Raw genomic sequence first — 14,183 nt, 5'->3', positions numbered from 1 at the left:
TCACATCTGTGGAATGTGCATTGGCTGGAAAACTTCATGTCCATTTTTTGATACCATATGAGACATAAGACAAGACCAATTGCTGAAAGCAGCAATGCATGAAAACGTCCATCAATGACCATTGCAAATGTGTTGATAACACCTGTAAAAATTGGCTTTAAACCTGCGTCTCTTGGCAACGAACGTGTTACCACAATGCATGGCAACACATCATGTACACATTAGTACACTGCAGTACCATTTGTTTTGAAAATTCGCCTTTGAAGCATGTGTGCTGCAGTGTGTGCTGCAGTGTACCCCATGTAATGTAGTGAAGTACTGGGCTACATGAGAATGAAGGAGAGGAGACACTACTGTGCCCAATGACTTTCACTATAACTTTGCTGTAATAATCTATTGCTCTTTCTTGGTCACTAGAGGGGGATTACCACTAAATAAGCAAATAATTATGAGACTTGTAGGAGGCCTTCTATGGAATTGCTGCGGGCAGGTTCACTTTCTTGGCAGTGCGGAACACTAGGGAGCACACTGGGTTGTACCAGCATCTTCAGGAGGGGAAGACCCTCAGTTACATAGCAGCTGTCCCTTCTTAGCGGCTCAGCGGTCATCACACCAGTGAATAATTCCAGCGGTGCAATGGTCATCACACCAGTGAATAATTCCAGCGGTGCAATGGTCATCACACCAGTGAATAATTCCAGCGGTGCAATGGTCATCACACCAGTGGATGCTTTCAGTGAAACAGCAGTCATAACACCAGTGAATACCTTCAGCGGTGCAGTGGTCATCACATCAATGCATGCTTTCAGTTACACAGCAACTATCATCACCAGCACAGGAGTCTCAGCAGCACTACTGCCACATCTGAGAATTGGAGAGAGAGCCATGCACCTAGTTATACTATAAGTATTCTGAGAGCAGAACTCAACCCAGTGGGATACTATATATTCTTCATAAACACTTCTCTGCTATCAGAACCCTTAACATTTTCGTTAAGTGCCTCCAAGACAATAACAGGGCCCCAACATTGCCTGCAGGACATTAGGATATTGTTATTCATCAGAATTGCTCTCCTCCTTCTCTTCCTCTTTCTTAACTACAGGCCTGTGCCTAGCATAAGCCTGGGTGCTCTTTGGCAGCGTAGCCTCCTGATCCAGTATTTTCCTATTCCAGCTGCCATAGCTGCACTTCAGGGCTATTGCTACAGCTATGCTGAGTCTGGTTATTTAGTTCATTTTATGCATGCCAGTTATATTATGTTTACCATTTATAGCTGTTTATCTACCTGTTTACAGCTGTTGATACGCCTGATTGTTGCCATTGTCACTATTTTGAGTTTAGTCAATACAGCAGAATTCTATTTTTTTACTTTGCTCAATGCTTTTTTTTTTTATAGTATGACAAACGCCTTGGTGTGGGTGCAAGATACATTACTAATCGTGTCAAAAGGGTCAAAGTGTTCTGAAGGTCAGAGTAGGCACAAGAGTCCTATACTATTCAGCGGCTCCTATGGGGTAACGCTAGTAACAAAACTGAAATAACTCGGTAGAAGGTCCATTTTTCATCAGCAGAACTTGCAATAGCTGGAAGTCACTTTAATTGTGGGAATTGCTATCAAATGTGGGGGGGTGGGGGGGGGGGGGGTTGAGGCTATTAGCAGCCAGGCAGAATGACATGGATACTACTCACGTCTTGTGTACTTAATTTAAGTATTTTTTGGAATGTGTAGCATGCCCAAAGTGCATGAATAATGTTTTAATGCACCTAAATGCTTGTACATACATATCTATTGTAAATTGTGCTATTATCTGTGAATCCAGCCTCAATAAAACTGGAGCAGCTGGAGGAAATCCACACAAACTCTAGTAGAACATATCTGTTCCAGGTAAAGTAATGCAGGCCATACACGGTCGAATTTCGAACAAATTTTCTTTTCAAAATCAGAAAATTCGTTTTTTTTGTGATCCGATGATGCCACCATTGATTTTCGAAATTCGGCCGACCAAGCCTTCAATTTCACCTCATGTTGCTACAAAAAAGAATTTTCTTGGCTGGGAATCTTCTTTTCTCTCCGTAAATTTTCTTTTATCTCCGTACATTTTCTTTTCTTATTACGTTTCTCGCACGAGTCTCCCATCATTGATTAGAAAATCGTTAATTTTTCTAAAAATTTCCAACATGTCCGATTCCTCAAATTTTATTTCCGCACGAAAATCGGCTGTTGCTGCAGCCCACTAATGGTGAAAAAAATCATACGAAAATTCTTAGATACGATTTTCGAAAGAAAATTCTTTCGAAATGCGAACCGTGTATGGCCGGCATAAGGTGAGAATTAAATGTAGAATCCTGATACAGCAATATCATAGTTCTAAGGACCAGACTAACATACACAGAAATATGATCCTAAAAATATAACAGGATGCGTGTTAGCATATGTCCACATGGAGGAACTGCATGCAGCCATCATTACAGTGTTCTATATTAGCTCTTGTGTGGATTAGCACCATTTTGTGGCTGGAGACCATACTACCAGGCCACACACACAGAAGCATAACATCCTATACCCTGCCAGTGACTCCTGTCCTGGCACTGGCTACAGAGGCATTTTGAGGGAGATAGAGTCCTGAACACTAATCATCTACCTTCACGACACTCACTGTACTCCTACTTAGCTCCAGCTTCAAAGGCAAAGAGTGGAGCCACCACACTACACAAAGGGCCTTCTATTCATACGGTTCCATGCCCAGCCCCTCGGGGGATTCTGTACTGCTGTGGGCCCTGCAGCACAGTAGATTGACCCATGACTGGCCACCTCTACCTGCAAAATCTCTGTCACTGGTCACCACCACCTGAACTGGCTGCTCCTCCTTCATGGCACTCTTCTGCTCATAACCCCAAGGATTAACTGCACTTCACACCTATTATAACCACAAGAGTTAACTTTAAAAGGCTACTCTTTGTTCCTGCATTAGTTTAATGTTTTAGGCTTTATTTCTTCCCCTGGTGATCCAGCCAGTAAGTCTGCTGTTTTTGAAAAAAAACAAGCTCTCTTGCAAATGTATCAGGGATGACACAAACCCTTTAGGGGTTTTTAGCAGGGGTGCTTACAATGATTAGCTTTTATTTATTTAAAGTATGTAAAACCTTTATCCCAAATGGAAAGCTGCTGTAACTGCTTATAAAGTGTTAGCTGGAGTTGGGCTTCAATGTGTTAGTGTATTTAAATCTGCTAGTACATCTAACACTCCTTTCCACCCAGACTAACAGGGCTGCTGTCCAAATTTGCCCCCTGTGCTCCTTCATCCACAGTGGGGCCACTCTTTGTTGTGTTGCTCGGCGGATCACTTGTGAAAACAGAGGCGAAAACCCTAATGCCTAAAAAATTCAGCCACCACATCTAAGGATTTGTAAGCTTCAATATATGAAATGTTTAATTTTAGGTTTAATACCGCACCTGCCTACAAGCATGTAAAGACTAAACATCATAAGGAGAATGACTTGCAGGTGGTCTTTAACTGAAATTTATAACTAGAACATTCTAATCTTCCTAAACGTTTGTCTTTGGGTTTAATGAGTCATTAAACTACAGACTAGACTCTTATGTACTAGTTCAGATACAAAATGGCTGCATTCAGAGAATGTATACGCAATGTCAACTTTAAACAACTCTTGCTCCTTTGTGTGTAATGTTTCTCTTATTACGGAGTCCCATTAATCATGGAGTAAGGAAAAGGCTTTTAAGAGTAGCAGAAACTGATTAAAGGCATCTCATTAAACTGAAATGTAAATTATTTATCTAATACAATATCACAAATTGGCATTTCAAGATCATTATCTTCATTGCTTAAATTGGATTGTTGATTGACTGGTAAAGGCGCCATCCTACACGCAGGAATTTTATATTTAATGGCGATGTATAATTGGCAAATTCTACTTTATTTAAGGAGCACATTAATAATTCCTCAGAAATCAGCCATCACAAGACTTTTTTATTGATGTAAATCACAGTTCTTTCTTCACTTTGGATTAAGTATATCAAACATATATTTTGATGATTTTCCATAAGAGTGTACACCCTGCAAAGTATGTAAGTAATAATATTGAGGAAAAGATGCAAGATAGTTAAAGGGAACTTGCAAGCATTTTTTTTTGTATTCATTCTGTAGTAAAGCCCACCTCCAGGCAGATATGAAAAAACACCATATAAACCAGTACAACCCATTAGCACACTGCAAACATGTTAGGGGAAGAGTGGAGAGAAGAGGCCTGACCTTATCAGTGTTCTGCTGCTCCAGTATTTTTCCAGGCTGGGGGGGGGGGGGGGGGGGGGGAACTTAGACCAGACCATATTGCTTAGTTGCACTATAAACTGAAGCCTCCATACCATGGACTCCTTCTGTTATGAACTTTAGATATGATGTAGATCTTTTCCCTCAGATGATTGTTTACATGATTTGACATCTTTGTGTATTGATTCATTTATGAATTGAAATGCATTTACTTTTATTGTATGTGATTCCAGCTTGCTTGATCAGTATATGTTTTATAATTTTTTCTCTCATTATGTGCTTCACTCTTAACAAGGGAGTGTACACCAGCAGCGGTGTTTCCCATTTCACCTTGATGGATGAAGTCATCTAATTAGAGGGTATGGATTGTACCATCTTTTAAGTGTTGTGCTGTGAACAAGGCTCCTGCGGAAACATGTTAGCCCTCACCGTTTTGTACATGGTCATATAGGAATAAACATTATCAAGACATTTTCTCCAGAAGTGCTGGTGTTTCGTCAGATTAGGCAACCCATCAGAATGTGTAATGGAGGTGACGTTTCGTTGCCGCCATGTTGCTACACCCCTTACTCCTCCATAGTAAGGATACACTGAGAAGGGGACAAGCGGACATCTTGTTACACCCACTGGAGTCTTGGATTTTACACTTTTTTTTAACTGTAAACTGAGTTTATATGGTGAAATACAGTACTTAGAACTAAATGTGAATGTTTAGATGTTGAATTTTAAAAGCAGCCAACTTCTGTCCGATTAGCAAACCTGTGAGATTCAACATCTAAACAGTCAGCTGGAGTTCTAAGTACTGTATTTCACTATATAAACTCAGTTTACTGTTAAAAATAAGTGTAAAATGCAAAACTATGGTGGGTGTAACCAGATGTCCGCTTGCCCTTTTCTAACTGTATCCTTACTGTGAAGAAGTGTGGGGTGTAGCAAGATGGCGGCAATAAAATGTCACTTCCGTCACACATTCTGACGGGTCGCCTAATCTGATGAAACACCAGTTCCATTATGTTTGTTCCTGTCTGGGCTGTTGAAAGGATTTCCTAAGCCAGAACACCTGGACTGGGTGTGCCATTTACTATCCTCCCAGCAGCTACACTGATCAGAGCGGTGTCTTCTCTGAACATCTGACTGTGCTCTCTTTCATGGGTATCCAGATCAATAAGGCTGCCTGAATATAGTTACAGCATTTTTGGCAAGTGAGAGAGTTTTCAAACAGTATATTGATCATATCTGTATATTTAGCTCTTTCCTTAGAGTTAGAGTTTCCTTAAACTTACATACATAGTAAGGTTGAATAAAGACACCAGTCCATCCAGTTCAACCTGAGTGAGTGTCTACAGTTGTCCCTATCCCTGTACATTGCACACTCAGATCGGTCCACAATCCCCATTCATATACCAGGGCCAATTTTGGACAGAGGCTACCTGCATGTCTTTGGGGTGTGGGGGGAGGCCGGGGAGGCCCACGCGGGCACAGGGCGAACATGCAAACTCCAGGCAGGTAGTGTCATGGTTGGGATTTGAACCAGTGACCCTCTTTACTGCTAGACGAGAGTGCTAACCACTACACCACTGTGCCTCCCCAACTTAACAGAACATCTATCAATAAACAATTTAAACATCATTTTTATATTACACATGCTTGTCGTGTAAGATCCTATTCACATCTAGAGATGGTCAACTTTGATTCCCTTTCTATAGCAAAGCAAAAGGGCTAGCCCAGGCTCAGCCTGCCAAAAGCCTAATGCCCATAATTGAAGCAGCCAGTCAGCCAGTAGGCTACCCACTCACAGGAGACAGCCAGGCTTGCCAGCCACCCACAGACAGGTGCCAGCCATCCACAGGTGCCAGGCTGCCAGCTATCCAAAAGGTGCAAACCAGTCACCAGAGGTGCCACCCAGCCACCAGAAGTACCACACTGCCACCTGGCCCCCACAAGTGCCTGCCAGGCACCCACCCACAGGTGCCACCCAGACACCACGCGTGCCAGCCAGCAAACCCACCCACAGGTGTCACCCAGCCACCCACAGGTGCCACCTAGCCATCACAGGTGCCAGCCAGCCAGCCAGCCAGCCACAGGTGCCACCCAGCCACCACAGATGCCTGCCACTAGAGGTGTCACCTAGCCACCACAGGTGCCACCCAGCCACCACAGATGCCTGCCACTACAGGTGTCACCTAGCCACCACAGGTGCCACCCAGCCAGCCACAGGTGCCACCAACCCTTGATCATGTGTGTATTCAATAGTATAAACGGCTAATCAGACAATGGTAGCTTGATCCTTCTATTAAGCTTTTGCATCAGGTTTCTCAAACCTTTGCATGCCTGCGCTTTATGTGATAATGACTAAGCCCCTCCCCTTCATGACATTGTCGAAAAGGTTGTGGTATTACATGTAAATGCTTTATGACCCTCTGAGAATTCCAGTGAGGGCTCTGTGATTGACTCTTCTGATAGCCAATGGGCAGCATCTATATAGGTAAATAACGTGGGCACTGCAGACTGGGCCCTCCCACAATACTGACCTGACCTGCAGTTGTATGCAGATTGTAACTGGGGGTTTTAGGTAGATTTCCCTGGAGATAAGCTTTATATAATCACACTAAATAAAAGTTTATTAACCACTGGAGACCCGCGCTATAGCCGAATGACGGCTACAGCGTGGATCTCCTTTGCCGGGACTACGTCTATTGACGTAGTCCCGTGCACGAGCGGCCTGATCACCGAGACTCGCCTACGAGACTCGCCTAATCACCAATCCGTGCAAGGGGTCGATCCCGACCCCTTATCACGTGATCAGCTGTCAGCTAATGACAGCTGATCATGTGATATAACGGAGCCGGTAATCGGCTATTATTCCTCCTCGCGCTGACAGCGCGAGGAGAGAAAAAAAAGCCGATCACCGGCGGCCGTGATCGGGACATCAGTCCCGATCACGGCCAGCCCTGCCAGTGCCCACTTGCCCCCTGCTAGTGCCCACCTGCCCCCTGCTTTGCCACATTAATAAAAAATGTGTCCCCCCTGTCAGTGCCACCCAGCAGTGCCCATAGTGCCACCCAGCAGTGCCCACAGTGCCACCCAGCAGTGCCCACAGTGCCACCCAGCAGTGCCCACAGTGCCACCCAGCAGTGCCCACAATATGCCTCAAAGGTGCTGCACCCCAGTGCCACATATCCGTGCCCAGCAGTGCCGCCCAGCAGTGCCACCCATCAGTGCCCAGCAGTGCCACCTATCAGAGCCACCTATCAGTGCCACCTATCAGTGCCCATCAGTCCCATCTGTCAGTGGTACCTATCAGTGCCCCTTAGTGCCACCCATCCGTGCCACCCATCTGTGCCACCCATCCATGCCATCTTATCTGTGCCCGTCTTTGCCCATCAGTGCCGCCTTATCTGTGCCCATCGGTGCCGCCTTATCTGTGCCTATTAGTGCTGCCTTAACTATGCCTATCAGTGCCCACCAGTGCAGCCTATCAGTGCCCACCAATGCAGCCTATCAGTGCCCACCAATGCAGCCTATCAGTGCCCACCAGTGCAGCCTATCAGTGCCGCCTCATCAGCGCACTTCAATGAAGGAGAAAAATGACCTGTTTGCAAAATTTTATAACAAACTATTAAACATAATAATTCTATTGTTGTGCCTAGTTTACAAAACGGGAGTGTATGGTATCTTCATCCTTATATATTAACTACAAAGAAAATTTTGGGAGAAAAAAAGGGAATTCATACATGGAACATCATAACCATGATTTACCTTGAAATCACCCAGCAAAGTGACGGACTATCTTGATACCAATTTATAAAAATACAAATGTTTATTATTAAATATAAGAAGTTTTTTTAGAAAAAAAGAAAAATTATATAAACATAAAATTTCAATAAGTACACAATATAACTGTAACATAGACAAAAAAATGTTACGACGATATTTAGTGTCCAATTCGGTCTTTAGTTTCTACTAGTTTCGCGACTTTTCTGTCGCTTCTTCAGGAGACCTTGTTTGTCTGAAATCGAAGTTTATCACAGTTTACTTGACAGAAATAACATAGTTCAACATATTTGATGTATTATTTTACAAAAAAAAACCCCTAAAGGGGAAAGGGAAAAGAAAAAAAACAAAAGGTAGAAAACGAAGTGTGCAGCTCACCACCACAAAGATATCGAATCGCAAAGCATTTGGAGTTCGGGTAGTCCCTGCCAACCAGGCTTTGACCACCCTTTGGGGCGGACACGGGAGGTTCAAAATCAGCTACAAAACAATAATCAGAAATTCTTAATAATAGGTGTGTGTAATTATTATATGCATTAAAAACATAACATTTATGTCTCAATATGGGTACAACGTCCACATACCAGTGTAGCCCGATGCCTTTAAATGGTGCAGCGTGGGAAAAAGTACGTACATATTGATTTTTGCAATGTTAAGCGAAGTGTGAGATACTCAAGCTATCTGACACTGATATGGTGCATAGAGTGGAGTATGGGAGGAGACATTATTTTTTTGTCATTTTTTTGTCTATGTTACAGTTATATTGTGTACTTATTGAAATTTTATGTTTATATAATTTTTTTTTCTAAAAAAACTTCTTATATTTAATAATAAACATTTGTATTTTTATAAATTGGTATCAAGATAGTCCGTCACTTTGCTGGGTGATTTCAAGGTAAAACTATTAAACATGATTTTTTTTTTTTTGCATCTTTTTTTGTTTGTTTAGCAAAAAATAAAACTCCCAGCTGTGATTAAATACCACCAAAAGAAAGCTCTATTTGTGGGAAAAAAATGATAAAAATTTCATTTGGGTACAGTGTTGTATGCCCGCGCAATTGTCATTCAAAGTGCATCAGCGCTGAAAGCTGAAAATTGGTCTGGGACTGAGGGGGGTTTAAGTGTCCAGTAAGCAAGTGGTTAAAGAAGAACTTCTGCAGCTCACACCAACCAGACTTATATGTTTATGTTATTATTGCTCATACTTTCAAAAATGAGGTTTATTATGATCGGGAGTACAGTTTGATCAGTTTTGCTATTGGCACTGAGAGAAGCCTGAAATACAAAGATACAATTTCTAAAGTCCATCCCAACAAACGACAACTTTATGTTTTATCTCCAACACTGAAGTCGCTTACGGAAAATGCAATTAACAGTGACCTGTAAGTGACAATAAATAGAATGTTCTCAGCTAGCAGAAATAGGCAGCATATTTATAAACAGCTGTTTGTGTCTGTGATAAAGAGTCACTCAACAGTTACTCAACAATCTATTCTTAGAAGAAGCAGCTGCTGCTCCGGATATACAATATGTATAAAGAAAATAGAAATGCATGGCTATTATGGACTCTGTTTGGGGACATTTATGTCTTAAATGAGTGTCCTGGACTGGGATGTCAAAAAGATCTAGTAAACTCTGGGATGTAAACTTCACAAAATTCAGGTTGTTGAAAACCATTTTAGTTATTAATAAATATATAATTACCATTATTATCCTCAATATATACTGTATATTTATAAAATTAATAAATACAATGTTTATTCAATATATACAGCGGGTAAAATAAGTATTCAACGTGTCACCATTTTTCTATGTAAATATATATCTAAAGGTGCTACTGACATGACATTTTCAGCATATGTCGGTAACAACCCATGCAATCCATACATACAGAGAAACCAAAACAAATACAGTAAGTTCAGAAATTAAGTTATGTGTAATAAAATGGAATCGTTGAACACGCTAACTAAAATTTATTTAACCACTTGCTTACTGGACACGTTTACCCCCTTCCTGCCCAGGCCAATTTTCAGCTTTAGCGCTGTCACTCTTTGAATGACAATTGCGTGGTCATGCAGCACTGTACCCAAATGACATTTTTATTATTTTTTTCGCACAAATAGAGCTTTCACTGCTGGGTTTTACATTTTTTGCTATAAAAACGAAAAAAGAACAAAAATTTTGAAAAAAAAATCTGTTTTTAATTTGTTATAAAATTTTGCAAACGGGTAATTTTTCTCCTTAATTAATGTGCGCTGATGAGGCTGCACTTATGAGCATTGATCAGCTGCCCTGGTGGGCACTGATAAGACAGAACTGATGGGCATTGATGAGGTGGCACTGGTGAGCACTGATGGGCACTGGTAGGTGGCACTGAGAGGTGGCACTAATGGGCACTGATGGGTGGCACTGAAGTGCACTAATAGGTGGCACTGAAAGGCAGTGGTAGGTGACACTGATAGGCAGCACTGACAGGTGGTACTGATGATGAGGCACTGATTGTCGGCACTGATGTGCACTGATAGTTGACATTTGTGGGCATTGATAGGTGGCACTGGTGGGCACTAATAGGTAGCACTGATATGCACTAGTACGTGGCGCAGATAGGCACTGGCAGGTGGCACTGGTGGGCACTGCTTAGCAGCAATCAGTGTCCGTGTGCGGGACTGATGTCCCTTTTTTTTCTCCTCATGCTGACACACACTGAAAAAGCTGATTACGATCTTTTGTTTACATCACGTGATCAGTTGTCATTGGCTGACAGTTGATCACGTAGTAAGGGGCCGGGATCGGCTGACAGCTGATCACATGGTAAGGGGCCGGGATCTGTGATCAGTCGAGTCTTTGACTCGCTAATCACAGAGTGAGCCAAGCACACCCCGCATGGGGGTGTGCAGGCAGCTCATGCATGGGAGGACGTACATCGCCCCCCTTTCCGGTAATTTAGGCCCGCGCTGTAGCCATCTTTTGGCTCTAGCACGGGGGCGGGAGGAGGTTAATATTTTGTACAAAATCCTTTGTTGGTAATGACAGCTTTGAGATAGCTCCTGTATGGAGTAATTAGTCACATGCATTGCTCAGGTGTGATTTTTGCCCATTCTTCCACACAAACAATCTTCAAATCTTGAAGGTTCCATGGGCCTCTACAATGAACTCTGATCTTTAGTTGTTTCCATAGATTTTCAATATATTTACCTAGAAAAATGGTGACATGCTCAATACTTATTTTACCCACTGTATATACACAATTTAATGATCCTGCTACCACATGATCCTCCAAGTAATAAATAATCAACAAAAAATGTAAACATTTTATTTAGAAACTAAGACATGTAAACATTTTATTTAGAACCTAAGGAATGACCAACTTCTAGTACTGTTTATGTCATAACGTAAGCATTGTGCAAAGAAACCTTCGATTTTTGACCCCTTACCTTACTACATGTTATAGTAGGCAAAAAGACCTCTGCCCTTATGTCTCGGTATAGTTTGACGATTGAAGAACTGAAAAGGTAAAGGGTCATGCTGCCTAAAATCATGATGTAACATGTACTAAGGAGAAGGGTCATTTACAGAAGGTTTTTATGCACAATGCTCATGCTATGACACATATGGTACTAAAAGCTGGTACTTCCTTATGCTTAACAATATTTATATGAATTTATTTAAATTACTGTTTTGAACTTGCAAATGTTTTTCCTAACATGACAATTATTTGGTACCCTTAGAATACACAAAGTATCTTAGTACTTTTGGGATGTGGTGTCGCAACCCATCTTTCTGTCCTGGCCAGTAATATTCCAGTATAATTCACAAGCTACCATTAAATAATGCTCAGACCACACTAAATAATCCTCCAAAATCACTAGTACGTTAAATAGCGGGTTATTTACTAAAGGCAAATCCACTTTGCACTACAAGTGCACTTGGAAGTGAAGTCGCTGTAGATCCGAGGGGGACATGCAAGGAAAATAAAAAAACAGCATTTTAGCTTGCACATGATTGGATGATAAAATCAGCAGAGCTTCCACTCATTTCAGATCTACCCCTAAGGCCGCGTACACACGCGGGGACTGTTCGCCCAACTTTGTCCGTCAAACAGTTTCAGCAAACAGTCCGCTCAAAATTAGCATGGACGGACATGGCCACACACGACGAACGAACAGTTTGCTGAAACCGTGCGCGATGACGTGAACGGCACGTACGACGGGACGAAAAATACGACGTCCTATACACTGCATTATAACTTTCGGCGTGTAAATCCTTTCTGAGCATGCGCAGAACTTAGTTTGACGAACAAGCCTACACACGAGGGGACTGTTCGCTGAAACAAAGTTTCAGCGGACAGTTTTTCGGAATTTCCGAAAAACCTTGTTCAGCGGACTGTTCGCTGAAACTGTCCGCTGAAAGCCCACACACGAGCGGACTGTCCGCCGAAACACTGTTCAGCGGACAAAGTTGGGCGAACAGTCCCCGCGTGTGTACGCGGCCTTAGATGTATAGCGACCGCACTTCTAAGTGCACTTTCAGTGCGAAGTGAATTTGCCTTTTCGGAAATAACCCCCATAGTATAATAATCCAGAAACCCTCTATATACCATAAGGCCCCAATAGTTAAAATCACTCACACGGTAGATTAAATATCATCAATCTATTATCACATATACTTACACCAATAGAGAAACAGAAATTGTCTTTGGGTTTGTCATATTGTCCAAGTAAAAGCACTGATAGGTTTGAATCGGTCAAAGATATAAACCTGTTTGCTAGGAAATTGTTATTTAAAAGTATATATTCAGAACAAACCTTACAGCAGCTGACTTTAGGGCAATTTGAGACCTAAGTCTGCTTCTACAGGAAAGAAACACCAAATGGGAGGAAGACTTGGATAGTGAGGAGGATGATGAAGACATTTTAAAATTTAAAAATAGCTTAACAACAACCAAAAAAAGAAAATCAAACAAATGTCCTCCATTGAATTGCCCTGCTGTAGCACTGTTTGTGAGACAGACAACAAGGGAGATAGAAAACATGAGGAATAACAATTCCACAAAGAATTTGAGTTCTGAACTAAATCTGGCACTCAAATCTTTGGAAAATAACTCCAAAATAACGATAAAGGCTTCAGACAAGGGAGGAAACATTGTTCTCATGGACAATGAGATGTATTAGAACATGTCTCAAAATTTTGAATGATAGAAAGTGCTATAGTAAGATTTCCTCATCCCTTGTTGATAGGTTTAACCAAGATTTCTATCAATTAGTGGATGAGGCTCATAGGTAGGCTATTATGTCCAATGATTTGGAACCCAGCAAGCACCAAGCATCCCCATACACCCACCATGTATGCACTGTTCCATTGTCTGAAGGTACACAAGAACCTCCATAAACCACCCAGGAGACCCATTATCTCGGGTAATGACTGTATTTCAGAAGCCATAAGTCAGATAATTGATGCTCATTTGAGACCTAATGTTATGGATTTGATGTCTTATTCCAAAGATACAAGTCATTTATTGCAGATTTTGGAAAATGTAGAGATCCCCAGTTCAGCTATATTAGTTATAATTAATGTTGAATTGTTGTATAATAGTATTCCACATGATTTGAGTGTTGCAGCTATTGGAAGAGTACACAAGCAGAGAGCAACACATGAATACAACAAGTTCATAGTTACTATGTTGGACTTTATTTTGAGACATAATGTCTGTCTATACAAGGTCTCCCATTACCTCCAGGTACTGGGTGTGGCTATGGGGACATGTTGTGCCCCCTCTTATGCCAACCTGCACCTGGGGGGAGTGGGAGAAAGACTTTTTTTTTGAGTGAAGAGACATGTATACACAGCAGATTGTCATGTGGCAAAGATAAAAATATAACAGTACAGCGCAGATACACAAACTAAAAAATAAATAAATAAATAGAATTCAGAATAGATAAGGGAAGTATCAAGAGTCCACAAGTGCAGAGTGTCTTCTTTCAATCAAAATGAGAAGTGATGATGTGATCCCTTCCACCGGAGGATAAGATGGACTCTCACCTTAGGCAATGGACCCCTGACAGCTCAGGCAGGTCAAACAGGCATGTCCCCACCAGGGGTAAATCACTGGTAACAGCTTTC

The 14,183-nt window shown here is 41.8% G+C and overlaps 1 protein-coding gene across 5 annotated transcripts in view; it reads right to left on the bottom strand.

Annotated features, from left to right (window-relative positions):
* The window catches only part of SGCG (sarcoglycan gamma), a 606,007-nt gene that overhangs the window by 314,671 nt on the left and 277,153 nt on the right, over positions 1–14,183 (bottom strand). The window contains exon 1 of one of the 5 annotated variants that reach the window (XM_077484026.1): positions 8,442–8,525. The exons of the other annotated variants lie outside the window; for them this stretch is intronic. The gene's annotated coding sequence lies outside the window, so the exon portion shown is untranslated. Of the gene's footprint in view, positions 1–8,441; positions 8,526–14,183 lie in introns of those variants that run through there. 5 annotated transcript variants of the gene reach the window in all.

Source organism: Lithobates pipiens, unplaced genomic scaffold (genome assembly GCF_037356315.1).
Source record: "Lithobates pipiens isolate NorthernLeopardFrog02 unplaced genomic scaffold, aLitPip1_a1.2 Scaffold_16, whole genome shotgun sequence".
NCBI classification, from domain to species: domain Eukaryota; kingdom Metazoa; phylum Chordata; class Amphibia; order Anura; family Ranidae; genus Lithobates; species Lithobates pipiens.
Note: the sequence above shows the minus strand (reverse complement) of the source record. Positions and strands in the feature narration are given on the sequence as shown.